Source organism: Engystomops pustulosus, chromosome 6, assembly GCF_040894005.1.
Source record: "Engystomops pustulosus chromosome 6, aEngPut4.maternal, whole genome shotgun sequence".
Classification (NCBI taxonomy): domain Eukaryota; kingdom Metazoa; phylum Chordata; class Amphibia; order Anura; family Leptodactylidae; genus Engystomops; species Engystomops pustulosus.
In genome coordinates this window covers 2,962,726-2,986,578 of record NC_092416.1, presented here as the reverse complement: position 1 = coordinate 2,986,578, position 23,853 = coordinate 2,962,726, and the positions used below count along the sequence as shown (strand labels likewise).

The 23,853-nt window shown below is 54.6% G+C and overlaps 1 long non-coding RNA gene across 1 annotated transcript in view; it reads right to left on the bottom strand.

The window, feature by feature from the left end:
• Positions 1-23,853, bottom strand: part of LOC140065283 (uncharacterized) — a 56,433-nt gene that overhangs the window by 15,817 nt on the left and 16,763 nt on the right. The window contains exon 3 of the long non-coding RNA XR_011847876.1: positions 4,825-5,358. This is a non-coding gene — a long non-coding RNA (uncharacterized lncRNA). The remainder of the gene's footprint in view (positions 1-4,824; positions 5,359-23,853) is intronic.

Sequence of the window (23,853 nt, the reverse complement as noted above, 5' to 3'; positions counted from 1 at the left end):
GCTCTTCTCCATCTACAACTCTGGCCTTGGAAACCTGCTCTTCTCCATCTACACCTCTGAACTAGGATCCCTACTTTTCTCTATCTACACCTCTGTCCTTGGACCCCTACTCTTCTCCATCATCACATCTGTCTTGGGTCCTCTACTCTTCTCCATCTACACCTCTGTCCTGGGACCCCTACTCTTCTCCATCATCACCTCTCTGCTGGGACTCCTACTCTTCTTCATCTACACCTCTGACCTAGGATCCCTACTCTTCTCCATCGACATCTCTGACCTAGGACTCCTACTCTTCTCAACTACACCTCTGACCTGGGACCCTTACTCTTCTCCATCTACACCTCTGTCCTGGGACCCCTACTCTTCTCCCTCTACACCACTGTCCTAGGAATCCTACTCTTCTCCATCTACACCTCTGTCCTAGGAATCCTACTCTTCTCCATCTACACCTCTGTCCTAGGACTCCTACTCTTCTCCATCTACAACTCTGTCCTAGGACTCCTACTCTTCTCCATCTACACCTCTATCCTAGGACTCCTATTCTTCTCTATCTACACCTCTGTCCTAGGACCCCTACTCTTTCCCAACAACACCTCTGACATAGGACCTCTACTCTTCTCCATCTACACCTTGGTCCTAGGACTCCTACTCTTCTCCATCTACACCTATATCCTAGGACTCCTACTCTTCTCCATCTACACCTCTGTCCTAGGACTCCTATTCTTCTCTATCTACACCTCTGACCTAGGACCCCTACTCTTTCCCAACAACACCTCTGACATAGGACCTCTACTCTTCTCCATCTACACCTCTGGTCTAGGACCCCTACTCTTCTTCTTATACACCTCTGGCCTAGGACCCCTGCTCTTCTCCATCTACACCTCTGTCCTTGGACCCCTGCTCTTCATCCTCTACACCTCTGTCCTGGGACCCCTGCTCTTCATCCTCTACACCTCTGTCCTGTGACCCCTGCTCTTCTCCCTCTACACCTCTGTCCTGGGGCCCCTGCTCTTCACCCTCTACACCTCTGGCCTAGGACCCCTACTCTTCTCCCTCTACACCTCTGTCCTGGGACCCCTGCTCTTCTCCCTCTACACCTCTGTCCTGGGACCCCTGCTCTTCACCCTCTACACCTCTGGCCTAGGACCCCTACTCTTCTGAATTTTCTCTGTGGTTCTCCGCACAAAGCACACAGATAGTATAGATAGGCAGTCTGATGTTACATCTCATAGGATATTTACGTAGTGCAGAGGCCTTGATAAATATTCCCCATTCTGTGTATTTTGGCTTCCTCCAGTCCTCCAGTAACTTTGCTTGTCCCGTGGAGGCGCTTATAATTTTGGAAGTGGCAGATATAGCAGTTGCATATTATTTATAACCTGTGTAATAATACATGACATTCCTGACAGGACTTGTAACCATCCCACATCCAATGATCTAATATGAGCGCTGATCGGGGCGGCAGCTGTACCAGGGCTATGTCTGGCCACTGGACGGTGATGACTTCCATGAAGGAGTGAAATGTGCGGTGTCCATGTGGTTACTATATGGAGACATTTTGCTGCACAAGCGCTTTATATCCGGATCTCACTGGACCCATAGGAGGGGGCCAGGTACCAGGGATGGGCTCACATTAGGAATAACTGTATGGACTTATAATTTTGGCAAATGCTCATGCATCATGTCAAATCGGAAATTTACCCAACAAAAACCAGACTCCATGAGATGTAAAGACAACATTTGAGACCCCCCGCCCCCCCTCATTAATTATATATCTCCGTCCTCCAGCTAAGACGTGGAGGGTTTCTTTATGGTCTGAATTAATGATGAGGGGAGGGACAGCAGGGATGATGGACCCCAAGTGCTGCATTCCTATATCACACCTCATATGACACTGTTCATACACCTGTACCCAGAGCCTGAAGGAAAAGCAGTCAGCAAAACAGAGGAGTCTGGAGGAGGAGGAGGACAGAGGAGTCTGGAGGAAGAGGACAGAGGAGTCTGGAGGAGGAGGACAGAGGAGTCTGGAGGAGGAGGAGGACAGAGGAGTTTGGAGGAGGAGGACAGAGGAGTCTGGAGGAGAAGGAGGACAGAGGGGTCTGGAGGAGGAGGAGGACAGAGGAGTCTGGAGGAGGAGGAGGACATAGTAGTCTGAAGGAGGAGGACAGAGGAGTCTGGAGGAGGAGGAGGACAGAGGAGTCTGGAGGAGGAGGACAGAGGAGTCTGGAGGAGGAGGAGGACAGAGGGGTCTGGAGGAGGAGGAGGACAGAGGGGTCTGGAGGAGGAGGAGGACAGAGGAGTCTGGAGGGAGGACAGAGGAGTCTGGAGGGAGGAGGAGGAGAGAGGAGTCTGTGGGAAGAGGGGGGCATTGCGGACTGGAGGAAGATGAAGACATTGGGGTCTGGAGGAGGACAGAGGAGTCTGGTGGAGGAGGATGGAGGGTTCTGGAGGAGGAGAAGGAGGACATAGTAGTCTGGAGGAGGTGGTCAGAGGGTTCTTGAGGAGGAGGACAGAGGGGTCTGGAAGAGGACAGAGGGTTCTGGAGGAGGAGGACAGAGGAGTCTGGAGGAGGAAGACTGAGGGTTCTGGAGGAGAGAGGAGTCTGGAGGAGGAGAAGGAGGACAGAGGAGTCTGGAGGGAGGAGGAGGACAGAGGAGTCTGGAGAAGGAGGAGAGAGGGGTCTGGAGGAGGAGGACAGAGGAGTCTGGAGGAGGAGGAGGACAGAGGGGTTTGGAGGAGGAGGAGGACAGAGGAGTCTGGAGGAGGAGGAGGACAGAGGGGTCTGGAGGAGGACAGAGGAGTCTGGAGGAGGAGGAGGAGGACAGAGGAGTCTGGAGAAGGAGGACAGGAGTCTGGAGGAGGAGGCCGGTACGTTTAGCTGTAAGGATTCGGGTCAGCGCTGTGTTCTGTTCTGTATGTGTGACATCCAGGTCCTTACATTCTGTGCCCCCGGTGGCTGTTATCCCGGGTATATGGGGCAGCTCTCAGTAATTTGCCCCCTGATATGACCCCTGACTCCCCTCCTCATACTCTGACACCAGTGATTGTGTCTGGGATTTCATGCAGATCACAGCCTGAGGAGCCGTGTGATGGTGTGACAGGCGTGTGACAGGCGAAATCTGCTCACAAAGGGCCCGGGGCGTCCCCCGGGGGGGATTATTATCAAATATACACAGAGAGCGGCCGCCATGGGGAGACGGGGCAATGAGGGGCACAGAGGGAAGGACTGGGGAACATATGGCGGACCGGCACTGATACCCTGCATATAACTGCTCCCTGTATACTGTGCTCCCTGTATGCTGTGACCGCTCCCTGTATACTGTGACTGCTCCCTGTATATAACTGCTCGCTGTAAACTGTTCTCCCTGTATACTGTGCTCCCTGTATACTGTGCTCCCTGTATGCTGTGACCACTCCCTGTATACTGTGACTGCTCCCTGTATATAACTGCTCGCTGTATACTGTGCTCCCTGTATACTGTGACCTCTCCCTGTGTACTGTTCTCCCTGTATACTGTGCTCCCTGTATACTGTGCCCCCTGTATACTGTTCTCCCTGTATACTGTGACCTCTCCCTGTATACTGTGACTGCTCCCTGTATATAACTGCTCGCTGTATACTGTGCTCCCTGTATACTATGACCATTCCCTGTATACTGTGACCTTTCCCTGTATACTGTGACCACTCCCTGTATATAACTGCTCACTGTATACTGTTCTCCCTGTATACTGTGACCGCTCCCTGTATATTGTGACCTTTCCCTGTATACTGTGACCACTCCCTGTATACTGTCACGGCTCCCTGTATACTGTGACCACTCCCTGTATACTGTGACTACTCCCTGTATACTGTGACCACTCCCTGTATACTGTGACTACTCCCTGTATATTATGACCACTTCCTGTATACTGGGACTGCTCCCTGTATACTGTGACTGCTCCCTGTATACTGTGACTACTCCCTGTATACTGTGACTGCTCCCTGTATATTATGACCACTTCCTGTATACTGGGACTGCTCCCTGTATACTGTGACTGCTCCCTATATACTGTGGCTGCTCCTTGTATACTGTGACTGCTCCCTGTATACTGTGGCTGCTCCCTGTATACTGTGACTGCTCCCTATATACTGTGGCTGCTCCCTATATACTGTGACTGCTGCCCGTATAGTGTGATCCCTGTATACTGTGACTGATTCCCGTATGCTGTGCTCCCTGTATACTGCGACTCCTCCCTGTATACTGTGACCACTCCCTATATACTGACACTCCTCCTTGTATAATTTGACTGCTCCCCATATACTTTGCTCCCTGTATACTGTGACTGCTCCCTGTATACTGTGACTGCTCCCTGTATACTGTGACCACTCCCTATATACTGTTACTCCTCCCTGTATACTGTGACTGATCCCCGCATGCTGTGCTCCCTGTATACTGTGGCTGCTCCCTGTATACTGTGGCTGCTCCCTGTATACTGTGACTGCTCCCTGTATATTATCCATAGCTGTCAGGACCAGAGAGGGGATGTAAGAGGAGGCAGCAATGCAGGGACCCCCTGGGGCACTCCCCCCCTTCACACCCCACTGGAGTGAAGGTGGCGGTTTGGGGAAAATAATCGCAAAAGCTAGCAATAAGCTAGCATTTACGATTATTTCAGGGCCTCTGCGCCACTGGCGGTGCGCAGAGGTCCTGATAAATATCCCCCTTTGAGTCTCTGTAATGGCAGCCAGTCCGATGCTGCAGCAGATAACGGCTGTAAATGTTCCTCTTTGCAGCACACACAAGGCGGTGGATTGGTTGGATGTGGATCTGTAGTTTAGAGCTTACCTGGGGCCAGTGGCTGGGGGCTGGCTAGTAGGAGCCAGATTGTCTCTGCTACCTGGGCAGCAAAGTGTCGCTCTCCATGGAATTAGCTCACTGAGGTGACTGAGCAGAAAGTCACTGGTGCACATTTACTATGGACCTTGTTCCAGTTCTCTGTCGGACTTTGCACGTGTCAGCGGCTTTCAAGCAACAGAAATCAAGGGGCGTGGCCGTTGGACTAAAAAACGTTTGGAAAAAATGTGGAATTTAAAAAAAAAATTGTGTCACAAGATCAGCACTCACATACAGCGGGAAGAAGCAGGTGAACTCCGGCGAACCTCGGCGCAGCAGCGACACCTGGTGGATATCGGGCGCACGATCTTAGTGAATCCTGGCAGACCCGAAACAGCGTTGGACAACGCGTCGCGGAAAGGCGACAGGACCGGGAAAGTAAATGTGCCCCATTGTCTGACAAATGTCTCAGAAAGAGCCAGAGCCTCAAAATGACCTCATCCTTATAGACTCCTGCAAAGTCCCAACCAATCACCAGCCTGGAATCTGCAGGAGAGAACAGATATTACAACATTAATATCATCATTACATACCGACCCTTCATTATAGGTGCCATAGGGAGCAGCAAAGGATATAAGAGGAGCTTCAGGGATAGCGCTGACCACACACCACCCGCTAAACAGGAGGCTAACTGGAGAGGAATGACCCATCCAGCGAGCCATTACACTAGCTACAGAGAATGGATATCCCTTTCCCAGCATGCTCTCCCTTACTCATTGTCACAATTACAAAAGTTGACTTTAGAAGGGAGGAGGCCGTGGATAACAGATATAAGAAGATACCACAGTCCTGGTGCCTGGATCTATGAGTAATGTCCCGGGATTATCAGGATGGATCTGATCAAACGCCACAATAAGCCACAGTTTCCCGGTGACTTTGCACTGGATAGAACGTCTCAGGACCTTGTATTTATAAAGTGTCTGCGCCGGTTTTATGTCGCGGCCGCTCTGTGTCCGACAAGACAGAAAAAATCTGCACCTTGACTTGACAGAATTGTGGCGCACGCTCTATCTTGAAGGAAACCTACCCCCACGGACCTACCTATTAAGGTAGATCCAGTGGCAGGTTCCTCTCATCTAGAGTTGTATAGCTCTTTTTAGGGATCATTTTGTATAATGTAAAATGTAATTAACTAGTCTTCAAAGCCGAGACCGTGCAGTCGGTGGCCTGCGTTCTGTGCATGCGCAGAACCCAGCTTCTTAGACGACTGCGTGCAGCTACCAGGAGCTGCGCACTGAAGATATCAGGCAGAACACAAGAGGCTCCCGGGGCGTGGAGTAGCCGCACCGTGTAGCCTCAGCTCCGGCTACTCCGCGCCCCTGGAGCCTCTTTACAAACTTTGAATATTTAGTGAATAAAAATTTTAAGTTCTGGGCCACCAAAGAATTAGCGTTAAAAAGGGCCATACAACTCTGGATGAGAGGAGCCTGCCACTGGATCTGCCTTATAGGTAGGTCCGTGGGGGTAGGTTTTCATTAAAGGTGAAAAAGAAAAGCTGGTGCCACTTCCTGTGCAGCGCAGGGGGCGCCAGATAAAGGAAGATCAGGCACCACTTCTGATAAATCCAGACCATCTTCTGTTTTGCTCTAATGAACATCCAGATGCGTCTCCCCCAGAGATTTTACTTCTTATGCCCCTTTCACTCTTCTATCCGCTCCCCATAGACATCTATAGGCGCCTGTAGTCAGCGCAGTGCATCGTACGGAGCACCAGGAAAAGATAAAGCAGCTAAATGTGTCCCTATGTTTATGGCCGGGGGTCATCACTACGAAGAGGCCAGAAAGGAGCAAACTGTAGGTGTGAAAGGAGCCATAGTAGTAATATTCATAAGAACCCAACAAATCACACCCTGGATCCAGATGTCAGTGTCCTCTCCAGGCTTCCATGTCCTCCTCCCCCAGACCCCTCTGTCCTCCTCCTCCCCCAGACTCCTCTGTCCTCCTCCTCCTCCAGACTCCTCTGCCCTCCTCCTCCTCCAGACTCCTCTGTCCTCCTCCTCCTCCAGACTCCTCTGTCCTCCTCCTCCTCCAGACTCCTCTGCCCTCCTCCTCCAGACCCCTCTGTCCTCCTCCTCCTCCAGACTCCTCTGTCCTCCTCCTCCCCCAGACCCCTCTGTCCTCCTCCTCCCTCCTTCAAGATTGTATACTGCAGCTCACTCCTCCATGGCTGTATACTGCAGCTCCCTCCTCCATGACTTTATACTGCAGCTCCCTCCTCCATGACTGTATACTACAGCTCCCCTCCTCCATGGCAGTATACTGCAGCTCCCGCCTCCATGACTGTATCTTGCAGCTCCCCTCCTTCATGGCTGTATACTGCAGCTCCCCTCCTCCATGGCTGTATACTGCAGCTCCCCTCCTCCATGGCTGTATACTGCAGTTTCCTCCTCTATGGCTGTACCTTGCAGCTCCCCTCCTCCATGGCTGTATACTGCAGCTCCCGCCTCCATGACAGTATACTGCAGCTCCCCTCCTCCGTGGCTGTATACTGCAGCTCCCCTCCTCCATGGCTGTATACTGCAGCTCCCCTCCTCCATGGCTGTATACTGCAGCTCCCGCCTCCATGACTGTATACTACAGCTCCCTCCTCCATGACAGTATACTGCAGCTCCCACCTCCATGACTGTATACTGCAGCTCCCTCCTCCATGGCTGTATACTGCAGCTCCCCTCCTCCATGGCTGTATACTGCAGCTCCCCTCCTCCATGGCTGTATACTGCAGTTTCCTCCTCTATGGCTGTACCTTGCAGCTCCCCTCCTCCATGGCTGTATACTGCAGCTCCCGCCTCCATGACAGTATACTGCAGCTCCCTCCTCCATGACTGTATACTGCAGCTCCCGCCTCCATGACAGTATACTGCAGCTCCCACCTCCATGACTGTATACTGCAGCTCCCTCCTCCATGACAGTATACTGCAGCTCCCTCCTCCATGACTGTATACTGCAGCTCCCACCTCCATGACAGTATACTGCAGCTCCCACCTCCATGACTGTATACTGCAGCTCCCGCCTCCATGACTGTATACTGCAGCTCCCTCCTCCATGACTGTATACTATAGCTCTCCTCCTCCATGACTGCATACTACAGCTCCCTCCTTTATGGCTGTATATGGCAGCTCCCGCCTCCATGAATGTATACTGCAGCTCCTTTCTTCATGACTGTATACTGCAGTTTCCTCCTCCAAGATTGTGTACTGCAGCTCCCACGTCCATGAATGTATTCTGCAGCTCCTGCCTCCATGACTGTATACTGCAGCTCCCACCTCCATGAATGTATTCTGCAGCTCCTGCCTCCATGACTGTATACTGCAACTCCCTCCTCCAAGATTGTATACTGCAGCTCCCGCCTCCATGGCTGTATACTGCAGCTCCCTCCTCCATGACTGTATACTGCAGCTCCTGCCTCCATGGCTGTATACTGCAGCTCCCTCCCCAATGACTGTATACTGCAGCTCCCTCCTCCATGACTGTATACTGCAGCTCCCGCCTCCATGACAGTATACTGCAGCTCCCACCTCCATGACTGTATACTGCAGCTCCCTCCTCCATGACTGTATACTGCAGCTCCCTCCTCCATGACAGTATACTGCAGCTCCCTCCTCCATGACTGTATACTGCAGCTCCCACCTCCATGACAGTATACTGCAGCTCCCACCTCCATGACTGTATACTGCAGCTCCCGCCTCCATGACTGTATACTGCAGCTCCCTCCTCCATGACTGTATACTATAGCTCTCCTCCTCCATGACTGCATACTACAGCTCCCTCCTTTATGGCTGTATATGGCAGCTCCCGCCTCCATGAATGTATACTGCAGCTACTTTCTTCATGACTGTATACTGCAGTTTCCTCCTCCAAGATTGTGTACTGCAGCTCCCACGTCCATGAATGTATTCTGCAGCTCCTGCCTCCATGACTGTATACTGCAGCTCCCACCTCCATGAATGTATTCTGCAGCTCCTGCCTCCATGACTGTATACTGCAACTCCCTCCTCCAAGATTGTATACTGCAGCTCCCGCCTCCATGACTGTATACTGCAGCTCCCGCCTCCATGACTGTATACTACAGCTCCCTCCTCCATGACAGTATACTGCAGCTCCCACCTCCATGACTGTATACTGCAGCTCCTGCCTCCATGACTGTATACTGCGGCTCCTCCTTCATGACTGTATACTGCAACTCCCTCCTCCAAGACTGTATACTGCAGCTCCCGCCTCCATGACTGTATACTGCAGCTCCCTCCTCCATGACTGTATACTGCAGCTCCCTCCTCCATGACTGTATACTGCAGCTCCCACCTCCATGACAGTATACTGCAGCTCCCACCTCCATGACTGTATACTGCAGCTCCCGCCTCCATGACTGTATACTGCAGCTCCCTCCTCCATGACTGTATACTATAGCTCTCCTCCTCCATGACTGCATACTACAGCTCCCTCCTTTATGGCTGTATATGGCAGCTCCCGCCTCCATGAATGTATACTGCAGCTACTTTCTTCATGACTGTATACTGCAGTTTCCTCCTCCAAGATTGTGTACTGCAGCTCCCACGTCCATGAATGTATTCTGCAGCTCCTGCCTCCATGACTGTATACTGCAGCTCCCACCTCCATGAATGTATTCTGCAGCTCCTGCCTCCATGACTGTATACTGCAACTCCCTCCTCCAAGATTGTATACTGCAGCTCCCGCCTCCATGACTGTATACTGCAGCTCCCGCCTCCATGACTGTATACTACAGCTCCCTCCTCCATGACAGTATACTGCAGCTCCCACCTCCATGACTGTATACTGCAGCTCCTGCCTCCATGACTGTATACTGCGGCTCCTCCTTCATGACTGTATACTGCAACTCCCTCCTCCAAGACTGTATACTGCAGCTCCCGCCTCCATGACTGTATACTGCAGCTCCCTCCTCCATGACTGTATACTGCAGCTCCTGCCTCCATGACTGTATACTGCAGCTCCCACCTCCATGAATGTATTCTGCAGCTCCCACCTCCATGAATGTATTCTGCAGCTCCTGCCTCCATGACTGTATACTGCAACTCCCTCCTCCAAGACTGTATACTGCAGCTCCTGCCTCCATGACTGTATACTGCAGCTCCCACCTCCATGAATGTATTCTGCAGCTCCTGCCTCCATGACTGTATACTGCAACTCCCTCCTCCAAGATTGTATACTGCAGCTCCCGCCTCCATGGCTGTATACTGCAGCTCCCTCCTCCATGACTGTATACTACAGCTTCCTCCTCCATGACTGTATACTGCAGCTCCCTCCTCCATGACATTATACTGCAGCTCCCTCCCCAATGACTGTATATTGCAGCTCCCGCCTCCATGGCTGTATACTGCAGCTCCCTCCTCCATGACTGTATACTACAGCTCCCCTCCTCCATGGCTGTATACTGCAGCTTCCTCCTCCATGGCTGTATACTGCAGCTTCCGCCTCCATGATTTTATACTGCAGCTCCCTCCTCCATGACTGTATACGACAGCTCCCCTCCTCCATGGCTGTATACTGCAGCTTCCTCCTCCATGACTGTATCTTGCAGCTCCCCTCCTCCATGGCTGTATACTGCAGCTCCCGCCTCCATGACTGTATACTGCAGCTCCCTCCTCCATGACTGTATACTGCAGCTCCCCTCCTCCATGACTGTATCTTGCAGCTCCCCTCCTCCATGACTGTATACTGCAACTCCCGCCTCCATGACTGTATACTGCAGCTCCCTCCTCCATGGCTGTATACTGCAGCTCCCGCCTCCATGACTTTATACTGCAGCTCCCCTCCTCCATGGCTGTATACTGCAGCTTCCTCCTCCATGGCTGTATCTTGCAGCTCCCCTCCTCCATGGCTGTATACTGCAGCTTCCTCCTTCATGGCTGTACCTTGCAGCTCCCCTCCTCCATGGCTGTATACTGCAGCTCCCGCCTCCATGACAGTATACTGCAGCTCCCTCCTCCATGACTGTATCTTGCAGCTCCCCTCCTCCATGACTGTATACTGCAACTCCCGCCTCCATGACTGTATACTGCAGCTCCCTCCTCCATGACTGTATACTGCAGCTCCCGCCTCCATGACTTTATACTGCAGCTCCCTCCTCCATGACTGTATACTACAGCTCCCCTCCTCCATGGCTGTATACTGCAGCTTCCTCCTCCATGGCTGTATCTTGCAGCTCCCCTCCTCCATGGCTGTATACTGCAGCTTCCTCCTCCATGGCTGTATCTTGCAGCTCCCCTCCTCCATGGCTGTATACTGCAGCTCCCGCCTCCATGACAGTATACTGCAGCTCCCTCCTCCATGACAGTATACTGCAGCTCCCTCCTCCATGACTGTATACTGCAACTCCCGCCTCCATGACTGTATACTGCAGCTCCCTCCTCCATGGCAGTATACTGCAGCTCCCGCCTCCATGACTTTATACTGCAGCTCCCTCCTCCATGACTGTATACTACAGCTCCCTCCTCCATGGCTGTATACTGCAGCTCCCGCCTCCATGACATTATACTGCAGCTCCCTCCTCCATGACTGTATACTGCAGCTCCCTCCTCCATGACAGTATACTGCAGCTCCCTCCTCCATGACTGTATACTGCAGCTCCCTCCTCCATGACATTATACTGCAGCTCCCTCCTCCATGACTGTATACGACAGCTCCCTCCTCCATGACATTATACTGCAGCTCCCTCCTCCATGACTGTATAATGCAGCTCCCTCCTCCATGACTGTATACTGCAGCTCCCTCCTCCATGACATTATACTGCAGCTCCCTCCTCCATGACTGTATACTGCAGCTCCCTCCTCCATGACTGTATACTGCAGCTCCCTCCTCCATGACATTATACTGCAGCTCCCTCCTCCATGACTGTATACTGCAGCTCCCTCCTTCATGAGGGTCGGCAGGGCTATGAAATGAAACACACGCATGTTGGAGTCTGATAAAGTGTTTCTATACTAGAAGTGAACCAGGACTATGAGCCGGCAGGATCCCCCCTTACACTATGGCGGCCCCCCGGCCCTGTAGGATAGAATTGTTTGTGCTGTAATAATCTCATATAATGTGAGTATTGTGTGGAGCGGCTCCATGCATCGGCTGTGCGCTGCTCTGGTGTTTTGCTATGTGATGCAGCTGCGGGGTTTACGCTCCCGTGTGATGTAATGTCTGAGCTCCGTGTGTCTGGGGCCGCCAGGGGGGTCTGCGGGAGAAGCTTCAATACTATTCACATGTTCTCCACATTTTTGTGTCTGTGTCAAATGAGACTTGTTCATCTGATCAGAACTTGGAGTAATGCGAATCCCTGGGGGCATGACCCCGCATTTCCCAGCAAGAGTAATATGGGGGGGGGGGGGGGGTTCATCAACGCTTCCTTAAATTATCATGAGATTCCTCTTCTTTCCCTAATGTTAACTACTATTATATTTCTTCTATCGCTCAAACTCAGCAAAAAAGTCTTCAGTATAAACCGTCTGTGTTCAGCTCCTAAGCAGAGTTATGCATCTCCATGGAAATGCTGCACTAATAGATTGCAGTTATACAGGGCAGGAGACAGGTAAGATAGCAGAGAAGTATGATCTACCTTTACTTGCCTACCATCCATCTATTCCACCATTACCAACTAACCATATCAACGTGTCACTTCTTTGACCTGTGCCCATCACTGAAACATGGACCCAGCAGGATGACTCTGCCTCCCTCGCGGCTTTGTCTTATGGCGGCTTACACTTTCCTCACTGCTCCAGACCGGAGCAGTGAGGTCCACATCTTTTGAGGTTCACATTTCCGCCCATTCTCTCTTCGAGTGGCCGAGTGGTTGTAGTATACCGTCTGCCCGGCTCATCCTATCAGTTCCTTGACCACTTTGTCTCCTGTCTGTCTCTCTCTCTCTCTATCCTGTGACATTTTAACCATCATTATGGGAGACTCTAACATCCCTATTATCAGTCTCAAGCCCTTGTGTCACCCCCTCATCCTCATAGACTGTAAGCTCTTGTGTCACCCCCTCCTCATAGACTGTAAGCTCTTGTGTCACCCCTCATCCTCATAGACTGTAAGCTCTTGTGTCACCTCCTCATCATCATAGACTGTAAGCTCTTGTGTCATCCCCTCATCCCCATAGACTGTAAGCTCTTGTGTCCCCCCCTCATCCTCATAGACTGTAAGCTCTTGTCACCCCCCCATCCTCATAGACTGTAAGCTCTTGTGTCACCCCCTCATCCTCATAGACTGTAAGCTCTTGTGTCACCCCCTCATCCTCATAGACTGTAAGCTCTTGTGTCTCCCCTCATCCTCATAGACTGTAAGCTCTTGTGTCCTCCCCTCATCCTCATAGACTGTAAGCTCTTGTGACACCCCCTCATCCTCATAGACTGTAAGCTCTTGTGTCCTCCTCATCCTCATAGACTGTAAGCTCTTGTGTCTCCCCTCATCCTCATAGACTGTAAGCTCTTGTGTCACCCCCTCATCCTCATAGACTGTAAGCTCTTGTCACCCCCCCATCCTCATAGACGGTAAGCTCTTGTGTCCTCCCCTCATCCTCATAGACTGTAAGCTCTTGTGACACCCCCTCATCCTCATAGACTGTAAGCTCTTGTCACCCCCCATCCTCATAGACTGTAAGCTCTTGTGACACCCCCTCATCCTCATAGACTGTAAGCTCTTGTGACACCCCCTCATCCTCATAGACTGTAAGCTCTTGTGACACCCCCTCATCCTCATAGACCGTAAGCTCTTGTGTCACCTCCTCATCCTCATAGACCGTAAGCTCTTGTGTCACCTCCTCATCCTCATAGACCGTAAGCTCTTGTGATCAGGGCCCTCCTTCCATATGACTGTTACTCTGTAATGTAATATTATATTTGTGTATGTCCTCTATAATGTGTAAAGCTACGGAATATGATGGTAGGATGATATCATAATATAGACATGTATCAATGTGAATAACAACTTACTCTTATCTGCAGCAGCCTCTACCTCTGTCTTTCCTTCTCTCTCCCCTTCATAGACTTCTATGGGAAGAATGTAATCTGATCCCTCTGTGAATTGTACTATAGCTTCATGCCCTGTGTCCACCCCTGCGGAGTCTCTGAGTGTTCTGGATTCCCTGTGTCCGCCCCTGCGGTGTCTCGGAGTGTCCTGGATGCCTTGTGTCCGCCCCTGCGGTGTCCTGGATGTCCTGTGTCCGCCCCTGCGGTGTCTCTGAGTGTCCTGGATGCCCTGTGTCCGCCCCTGCGGTGCTTATGAATGTCCTGGATGCCTGTGTCCGCCCCTGCGGTGTCTCTGAGTGTCCTGGATGCCTTGTGTCCGCCCCTGCGGTGTCCTGGATGTCCTGTGTCCGCCCCTGCGGTGTCTCTGAGTGTCCTGGATGCCCTGTGTCCGCCCCTGCGGTGCTTATGAATGTCCTGGATGCCTGTGTCCGCCCCTGCGGTGTCTCTGAGTGTCCTGGGTGCCCTGTGTCCGCCCCTGCAGTGTCTCTGAGTGTCCTAGATGCCCTGTGTCCGCCCCTGCAGTGTCTCTGAGTGTCCTAGATGCCCTGTGTCCGCCCCTGTGGTGTCTTTGAGTGTCCTGGATGTCCTGTGTCCGCCCCTGCAATGTCTCTGAGTGTCCTGGGTGCCCTGTGTCCGCCCCTGCAGTGTCTCTGAGTGTCCTAGATGCCCTGTGTCCGCCCCTGCGGTGTCTTTGAGTGTCCTGGATGTCCTGTGTCCGCCCCTGCAGTGTCTCTGAGTGTCCTGGATGCCCTGTGTCCGCCCCTGCAGTGTCTCTGAGTGTCCTGGATGCCCTGTGTCCGCCCCTGCAGTGTCTCTGAGTGTCCTGGATGCCCTATGTCCGCCCCTGCGGTGCCTCTGAGTGTCCTGGATGCCCTATGTCCGCCCCTGCGGTGTCTCTGAGTGTGCTGGATGCCCTATGTCCGCCCCTGCAGTGTCTCTGAGTGTCCTAGATGCCCTGTGTCCGCCCCTGTGGTGTCTTTGAGTGTCCTGGATGTCCTGTGTCCGCCCCTGCAATGTCTCTGAGTGTCCTGGGTGCCCTGTGTCCGCCCCTGCAGTGTCTCTGAGTGTCCTAGATGCCCTGTGTCCGCCCCTGCAGTGTCTCTGAGTGTCCTAGATGTCCTGTGTCCGCCCCTGCAGTGTCTCTGAGTGTCCTGGATGCCCTGTGTCCGCCCCTGCAGTGTCTCTGAGTGTCCTGGATGCCCTGTGTCCGCCCCTGCAGTGTCTCTGAGCGTCCTGGATGCCCTGTGTCCGCCCCTGCGGTGTCTCTGAGTGTCCTGGATGCCCTATGTCCGCCCCTGCGGTGCCTCTGAGTGTCCTGGATGCCCTATGTCCGCCCCTGCGGTGTCTCTGAGTGTGCTGGATGCCCTATGTCCGCCCCTGCAGTGTCTCTGAGTGTCCTGGATGCCCTGTGTCCGCCCTTGTGGTGTCTCTGAGTGTCCTGGATGCCCTATGTCCGCCCCTACGGAGTCTCTGAGTATCCTGTATGTCCTGTGTCCACCCCTGCAGTGTCCCTGAGTGTCCTGGATGTCCTGTGTCCGCCCCTGTGGTGTCTCTGAGTGTCCCGGATGCCCTGTGTCCGCCCCTGTGGTGTCTCTGAGTGTCCCGGATGCCCTGTGTCCGCCCCTGCGGTGTCTCTGAGTGTCCTGTATGTCCTGTGTCCGCCCCTGAGGTGTCCTGGATGCCCTGTGTCCGCCCCTGCGGTGTCCCTGAGTGTCCTGTATGTCCTGTGTCCGCCCCTGCGGTGTCCCTGAGTGTCCTGGATGCCCTGTGTCCGCCCCTGCAGTGTCTCTGAGTGTCCCGGATGCCCTGTGTCCGCCCCTGCGGTGTCTCTGAGTGTCCTGTATGTCCTGTGTCCGCCCCTGAGGTGTCCTGGATGCCCTGTGTCCGCCCCTGCGGTGTCTATGAGTGTCCCGGATGCCCTGTGTCCACCCCTGCGGTGTCTCTGAGTGTCCTGTATGTCCTGTGTCCGCCCCTGAGGTGTCCTGGATGCCCTGTGTCCTCCCCTGCGGTGTCTCTGAGTGTCCTGTATGTCCTGTGTCCGCCCCTGCGGTGTCCTGGATGTCCTGTGTCCGCCCCCTGCGGTGTCTCTGAGTGTCCTGGATTCCCTGTGTCCGCCCCTGCGGTGTCTCTAAGTGTCCTGGATGACCTGTGTCCGCCCCTGCGGTGTCTCTGAGTGTCCTGGATGTCCTGTGTCCTCCCCTGCGGTGTCTCTGAGTGTCCGGGATGTCCTGTGTCCGCCCCTGCGGTGTCTCTGAGTGTCCTGTATGTCCTGTGTCCGCCCCTGCGGTGTCCTGGATGTCCTGTGTCCGCCCCTGCGGTGTCTCTGAGTGTCCTGGATGCCCTGTGTCCGCCCCTGCGGTGTCTCTGAGTGTCCTGTATGTCCTGTGTCCGCCCCTGCGGTGTCCTGGATGTCCTGTGTCTGCCCCTGCGGTGTCTCTGAGTGTCCTGGATTCCCTGTGTCCGCCCCTGCGGTGTCTCTGAGTGTCCTGGATGCCCTGTGTCCGCCCCTGCGGTGTCTCTGAGTGTCCTGGATGACCTGTGTCTGTCCCTGCGGTGTCTCTGAGTGTCCTGGATGTCCTGTGTCCGCCCCTGCGGTGTCTCTGAGTGTCCGGGATGTCCTGTGTCCGCCCCTGCGGTGTCTCTGAGTGTCCTGGATTCCCTGTGTCCGCCCCTGCGGTGTCTCTGAGTGTCCTGGATTCCCTGTGTCCGCCCCTGCGGTGTCTCTGAGTGTCCTGGATTCCCTGTGTCCGCCCCTGCGGTGTCTCTGAGTGTCCTGGATGTCCTGTGTCCGCTCCTGCGGTGTCCTGGATGTCCTGTGTCCGCCCCTGCGGTGTCTCTGAGTGTCCTGGATGCCCTGTGTCTGCCCCTGCGGTGTCTCTGAGTGTCCTGGATTCCCTGTGTCCGCCCCTGCGGTGTCTCTGAGTGTCCTGGATTCCCTGTGTCCGCCCCTGCGGTGTCTCTGAGTGTCCTGGATGCCCTGTGTCCGCCCCTGCGGTGTCTCTGAGTGTCCTGGATTCCCTGTGTCCGCCCCTGTGGTGTCTCTGAGTGTCCTGGATGTCCTGTGTCCGCCCCTGCGGTGTCTCTGAGTGTCCTGGATTCCCTGCGTCCGCCCCTGCGGTGTCTATGAGTGTCCTGGATGCCCTGTGTCTGCCCCTGCGGTGTCTATGAGTGTCCTGGATTCCCTGTGTCCGCCCCTGCGGTGTCTCTGAGTGTCCTGGATTCCCTGTGTCCGCCCCTGCGGTGTCTCTGAGTGTCCTGGATGTCCTGTGTCCGCCCCTGCGGTGTCTCTGAGTGTCCTGGATTCCCTGTGTCCGCCCCTGCGGTGTCTCTGAGTGTCCTGGATGTCCTGTGTCCGCCCCTGCGGTGTCTCTGAGTGTCCTGGATTCCCTGTGTCCGCCCCTGTGGTGTCCTGGATGCCCTGGGATATCACAATTGTGTTTTCCCACAGAGTGCTTCCACGGCTGCCACACACAGAGTTCCAGTCAGAGTGATCAGTGTGAGCGCGCGGCTACATATCCCCTTTCAGGAATTATTAGGGAGATAATTGGAGACACATTCCTGAGCTCGGGATCCGATGCTCTGGCCGCATTCCCGGAATATTGTATCCGCTGATAGGGTACAGCTTGGCGTGACCCCAGCAATGTGCAGGCTGCATGTGGCTGACATGTGTGAACAGGACTGAGGGCAGTGATATAAGAAGGTGTCACTTACCTCTTCACTGCACTTACCGTACTATAACAGGGATGAACAAGTCCCTATGAGGAGCAAGACCTTCATTTAGTGCCCTCCTTACCCTGTGAGTTCTATAGGGCTTATATATCTACCGTATATATCACACTATGACCTGAGCCGTATACAATATATATCATTATAAAGAAGAAAACCAAAGACCAGAGACCAGACCTATCAGGAATACAAAGTGTTATGTCTAGTCCTCACACTGCTGTGCTCTGCGCTCCCTGCAGTCAGTGTCCCTGGAGGGATGTGTAATCATACTATGTGGCACATTTACTTACTTACAAATTCAGTGCGTAGTCCGAATCAATCGTTTCATCCGACGGCCCACCCCCGGATTTGTGCCGCATGAAAGCCGCCGCAATCACGATCCCCTAAAAGTCGAGAAGCCTAACGAAAATGCGTCCGCAGGACTGTATATAAATAAGCCCCTATGTGTGTGTTGTTGGTAGCAGCAGGACTGTGAAACACGGTATCCTCACACTGCTGTGCTCTGTGCTCTTTCAGCTCCTCCACAGCATTCTGATCTAAGTAAAAGCTGTAAAAGTTGCCCAAGTGCCCTTGGAGAAGCTAAACTCCTGCGTCAGCTATAACACCGCAGCCCACCCCCAGGGCGCCCCCAAATCTCCCGTCAGATCCATCCTGATAAACCAGGGACAGTAACTGACAGATCCAGGCACCGGGACTGTGGTATCTTCTCATATTTCTTATTTCTGGCCTCCTTCCTTTAAAATCTACTTTTAAAATTATGCTAATTTACACTGTTACACTGTCTCACCCTCCCGCTGCTCCCTCAGCACTTCCCCCCTCCCTCTGCCTGATGCAATCTCACAGTGGTAGGGGGAACTTCTCCTGGACAGTGTAACAGCCTGTGAACATGCAGCATGAAGGGACTTTAGTAACAAGGAGAGAGAGAGAGAGGCCATTGATAACAAAATTAAGAAGATTTTCACAGTCACGGTGCCTGGGTCTATAAGTAAGAGTCCCCGGTTTATTCTGATGAATTCTGGGAGATTTCCTATGGGAAAACTCCTCTGGGGTGACAGGTTATCCCCGTGCTAAATTTTAGTTTACGGCACATTGGAGGTGGATTCCCCATGGTATAATATAAGTGGCGCCGCTCGGCATGCTGGGACATATCACACACCGTAATGTAAGACCAACATAAAGGGAGATGTAAATTAAAGTGGTTTCTGCTGATAAATGAGAGGAATGTAAGGAATGAGCAGATCCCAGGAGGCCGAGGAAAAAAGAGAGGCCCGAGATCTACAGGCAGAGGCTGAGGAGAGAGGAGAGGCCTGAGATCTACAGGCAGAGGCTGAGGAGAGAGGAGAGGCCTGAGATCTACAGGCAGAGGCCGAGGAAAAAAGAGAGGCCCGAGATCTACAGGCAGAGGCTGAGGAGAGAGAGGAGGCCTGAGATCTACAGGCAGAGGCTGAGGAGAGAGAGGAGGCCTGAGATCTACAGGCAGAGGCTGAGGAGAGAGAGGAGAGGCCTGAGATCTACAGGCAGAGGCTGAGGAGAGAGGAGAGGCCTGAGATCTACAGGCAGAGGCTGAGGAGAGAGGGGAGGCCTGAGATCTACAGGCAGAGGCTGAGGAGAGAGGGGAGGCCTGAGATCTACAGGCAGAGGCTGAGGAGAGAGAGGGGAGGCCTGAGATCTACAGGCAGAGGCTGAGGAGAGAGAGAGGAGAGGCCTGAGATCTACAGGCAGAGGCTGAGGAGAGAGGAGAGGCCTGAGATCTACAGGCAGAGGCTGAGGAGAGAGAGGGGAGGCCTGAGATCTACAGGCAGAGGCTGAGGAGAGAGGAGAGGCCTGAGATCTACAGGCAGAGGCTGAGGAGAGAGAGGAGAGGCCTGAGATCTACAGGCAGAGGCTGAGGAGAGAGGGGAGGCCTGAGATCTACAGGCAGAGGCTGAGGAGAGAGGAGAGGCCTGAGATCTACAGGCAGAGGCCGAGGAGAGAGAGGAGGCCTGAGATCTACAGGCAGAGGCTGAGGAGAGAGGAGAGGCCTGAGATCTACAGGCAGAGGCTGAGGAGAGAGGGGAGGCCTGAGATCTACAGGCAGAGGCTGAGGAGAGAGGGGAGGCCTGAGATCTACAGGCAGAGGCTGAGGAGAGAGGAGAGGCCTGAGATCTACAGGCAGAGGCTGAGGAGAGAGGAGAGGCCTGAGATCTACAGGGAGAGGCTGAGGAGAGAGGAGAGGCCTGAGATCTACAGGGAGAGGCTGAGGAGAGAGGAGAGGAGAGGCCTGAGATCTACAGGCAGAGGCTGAGGAGAGAGGAGAGGCCTGAGATCTACAGGCAGAGGCCGAGGAGAGAGGGGAAGCCTGAGATCTACAGGCAGAGGCTGAGGAGAGAGGAGACCTGAGATCTACAGGCAGAGGCTGAGGAGAGAGGGGAGGCCTGAGATCTACAGGCAGAGGCTGAGGAGATAGGGGAGGCCTGAGATCTACAGGCAGAGGCTGAGGAGAGAGGAGAGGCCTGAGATCTACAGGCAGAGGCTGAGAAAAGAGGAGAGGCCTGAGATCTACAGGCAGAGGCTGAGGAGAGAGGAGAGGCCTGAGATCTACAGGCAGAGGCTGAGGAGAGAGGAGAGGCCTGAGATCTACAGGCAGAGGCTGAGGAGAGAGGAGAGGCCTGAGATCTACAGGCAGAGGCTGAGGAGAGAGAGGGGAGGCCTGAGATCTACCGGCAGAGGCTGAGGAGAGAGGAGAGGCCTGAGATCTACCGGCAGAGGCTGAGGAGAGAGGGGAGGCCTGAGATCTACAGGCAGAGGCTGAGGAGAGAGGAGAGGCCTGAGATCTACAGGCAGAGGCTGAGGAGAGAGGAGAGGCCTGAGATCTACAGGCAGAGGCCGAGGAAAAAAGAGAGGCCCGAGATCTACAGGCAGAGGCTGAGGAGAGAGAGGAGGCCTGAGATCTACAGGCAGAGGCTGAGGAGAGAGAGGAGGCCTGAGATCTACAGGCAGAGGCTGAGGAGAGAGAGGAGAGGCCTGAGATCTACAGGCAGAGGCTGAGGAGAGAGGAGAGGCCTGAGATCTACAGGCAGAGGCTGAGGAGAGAGGGGAGGCCTGAGATCTACAGGCAGAGGCTGAGGAGAGAGGGGAGGCCTGAGATCTACAGGCAGAGGCTGAGGAGAGAGAGGGGAGGCCTGAGATCTACAGGCAGAGGCTGAGGAGAGAGAGAGGAGAGGCCTGAGATCTACAGGCAGAGGCTGAGGAGAGAGGAGAGGCCTGAGATCTACAGGCAGAGGCTGAGGAGAGAGAGGGGAGGCCTGAGATCTACAGGCAGAGGCTGAGGAGAGAGGAGAGGCCTGAGATCTACAGGCAGAGGCTGAGGAGAGAGAGGAGAGGCCTGAGATCTACAGGCAGAGGCTGAGGAGAGAGGGGAGGCCTGAGATCTACAGGCAGAGGCTGAGGAGAGAGGAGAGGCCTGAGATCTACAGGCAGAGGCCGAGGAGAGAGAGGAGGCCTGAGATCTACAGGCAGAGGCTGAGGAGAGAGGAGAGGCCTGAGATCTACAGGCAGAGGCTGAGGAGAGAGGGGAGGCCTGAGATCTACAGGCAGAGGCTGAGGAGAGAGGGGAGGCCTGAGATCTACAGGCAGAGGCTGAGGAGAGAGGAGAGGCCTGAGATCTACAGGCAGAGGCTGAGGAGAGAGGAGAGGCCTGAGATCTACAGGGAGAGGCTGAGGAGAGAGGAGAGGCCTGAGATCTACAGGGAGAGGCTGAGGAGAGAGGAGAGGAGAGGCCTGAGATCTACAGGCAGAGGCTGAGGAGAGAGGAGAGGCCTGAGATCTACAGGCAGAGGCCGAGGAGAGAGGGGAAGCCTGAGATCTACAGGCAGAGGCTGAGGAGAGAGGAGACCTGAGATCTACAGGCAGAGGCTGAGGAGAGAGGGGAGGCCTGAGATCTACAGGCAGAGGCTGAGGAGATAGGGGAGGCCTGAGATCTACAGGCAGAGGCTGAGGAGAGAGGAGAGGCCTGAGATCTACAGGCAGAGGCTGAGAAAAGAGGAGAGGCCTGAGATCTACAGGCAGAGGCTGAGGAGAGAGGAGAGGCCTGAGATCTACAGGCAGAGGCTGAGGAGAGAGGAGAGGCCTGAGATCTACAGGCAGAGGCTGAGGAGAGAGGAGAGGCCTGAGATCTACAGGCAGAGGCTGAGGAGAGAGAGGGGAGGCCTGAGATCTACCGGCAGAGGCTGAGGAGAGAGGAGAGGCCTGAGATCTACCGGCAGAGGCTGAGGAGAGAGGGGAGGCCTGAGATCTACAGGCAGAGGCTGAGGAGAGAGGAGAGGCCTGAGATCTACAGGCAGAGGCTGAGGAGAGAGAGGAGAGGCCTGAGATCTACAGGCAGAGGCTGAGGAGAGAGGGGAGGTCTGAGATCTACAGGCAGAGGCCGAGGAGAGAGGAGAGGCCTGAGATCTACAGGCAGAGGCTGAGGAGAGAGGGGAGGTCTGAGATCTACAGGCAGAGGCCGAGGAGAGAGGGGAGGCCTGAGATCTACAGGCAGAGGCTGAGGAGAGAGGGGAGGCCTGAGATCTACAGGCAGAGGCTGAGGAGAGAGGAGAGGCCTGAGATCTACAGGCAGAGGCTGAGGAGAGAGGGGAGGCCTGAGATCTACAGGCAGAGGCTGAGGAGAGGCCTGAGATCTACAGGCAGAGGCTGAGGAGAGAGGAGAGGCCTGAGATCTACAGGCAGAGGCTGAGGAGAGAGGAGAGGCCTGGGATCTACAGGCAGAGGCTGAGGAGAGAGGAGAGGCCTGAGATCTACAGGCAGAGGCTGAGGGGAGAGGGGAGGCCTGAGATCTACAGGCAGAGGCTGAGGAGAGAGAGGAGGACTGAGATCTACAGGCAGAGGCTGAGGAGAGAGGGGAGGCCTGAGATCTACAGGCAGAGGCTGAGGAGAGAGGGGAGGCCTGAGATCTACAGGCAGAGGCTGAGGAGAGAGGAGAGGCCTGAGATCTACAGGCAGAGGCTGAGGAGAGAGGAGAGGCCTGAGATCTACAGGCAGAGGCTGAGGAGAGAGGAGAGGAGAGGCCTGAGATCTACAGGCAGAGGCTGAGAAGAGAGAGGAGAGGCCTGAGATCTACAGGCAGAGGCTGAGGAGAGGCCTGAGATCTACAGGCAGAGGCTGGGAAGAGAGGGGAGGCCTGAGATCTACAGGCAGAGGCTGAGGAGAGAGGGGAGGCCTGAGATCTACAGGCAGAGGCTGAGGAGAGAGGGGAGGCCTGAGATCTACAGGCAGAGGCTGTGGAGAGAGGAGAGGCCTGAGATCTACAGGCAGAGGCTGAGGAGAGAGAGAGGAGAGGCCTGAGATCTACAGGCAGAGGCTGAGGAGAGAGGGGAGGCCTGAGATCTACAGGCAGAGGCTGAGGAGAGAGGGGAGGCCTGAGATCTACAGGCAGAGGCTGAGGAGAGAGGGGAGGCCTGAGATCTACAGGCAGAGGCTGAGGAGAGAGGAGAGGCCTGAGATCTACAGGCAGAGGCTGAGGAGAGAGGGGAGGCCTGAGATCTACAGGCAGAGGCTGAGGAGAGAGGGGAGGCCTGAGATCTACAGGCAGAGGCTGAGGAGAGAGGGGAGGCCTGAGATCTACAGGCAGAGGCTGAGGAGAGAGGGGAGGCCTGAGATCTACAGGCAGAGGCTGAGGAGAGAGGGGAGGCCTGAGATCTACAGGCTGAGGAGAGAGGAGAGGCCTGAGATCTACAGGCAGAGGCTGAGGAGAGAGGGGAGGCCTGAGATCTACAGGCAGAGGCCGAGGAGAGAGGAGAGGCCTGAGATCTACAGGCAGAGGCTGAGGAGAGAGGAGAGGCCTGAGATCTACAGGCAGAGGCTGAGGAGAGAGGAGAGGCCTGAGATCTACAGGCAGAGGCTGAGGAGAGAGGGGAGGCCTGAGATCTACAGGCAGAGGCTGAGGAGAGAGGGGAGGCCTGAGATCTACAGGCAGAGGCTGAGGAGAGAGAGAGGAGAGGCCTGAGATCTACAGGCAGAGGCTGAGGAGAGAGGAGAGGCCTGAGATCTACAGGCAGAGGCCGAGGAGAGAGGGGAGGCCTGAGATCTACAGGCAGAGGATGAGGAGAGAGGAGAGGCCTGAGATCTACAGGCAGAGGCTGAGAAAAGAGGAGAGGCCTGAGATCTACAGGCAGAGGCTGAGGAGAGAGGGGAGGCCTGAGATCTACAGGCAGAGGCTGTGGAGAGAGGGGAGGCCTGAGATCTACAGGCAGAGGCTGAGGAGAGAGGAGAGGCCTGAGATCTACAGGCAG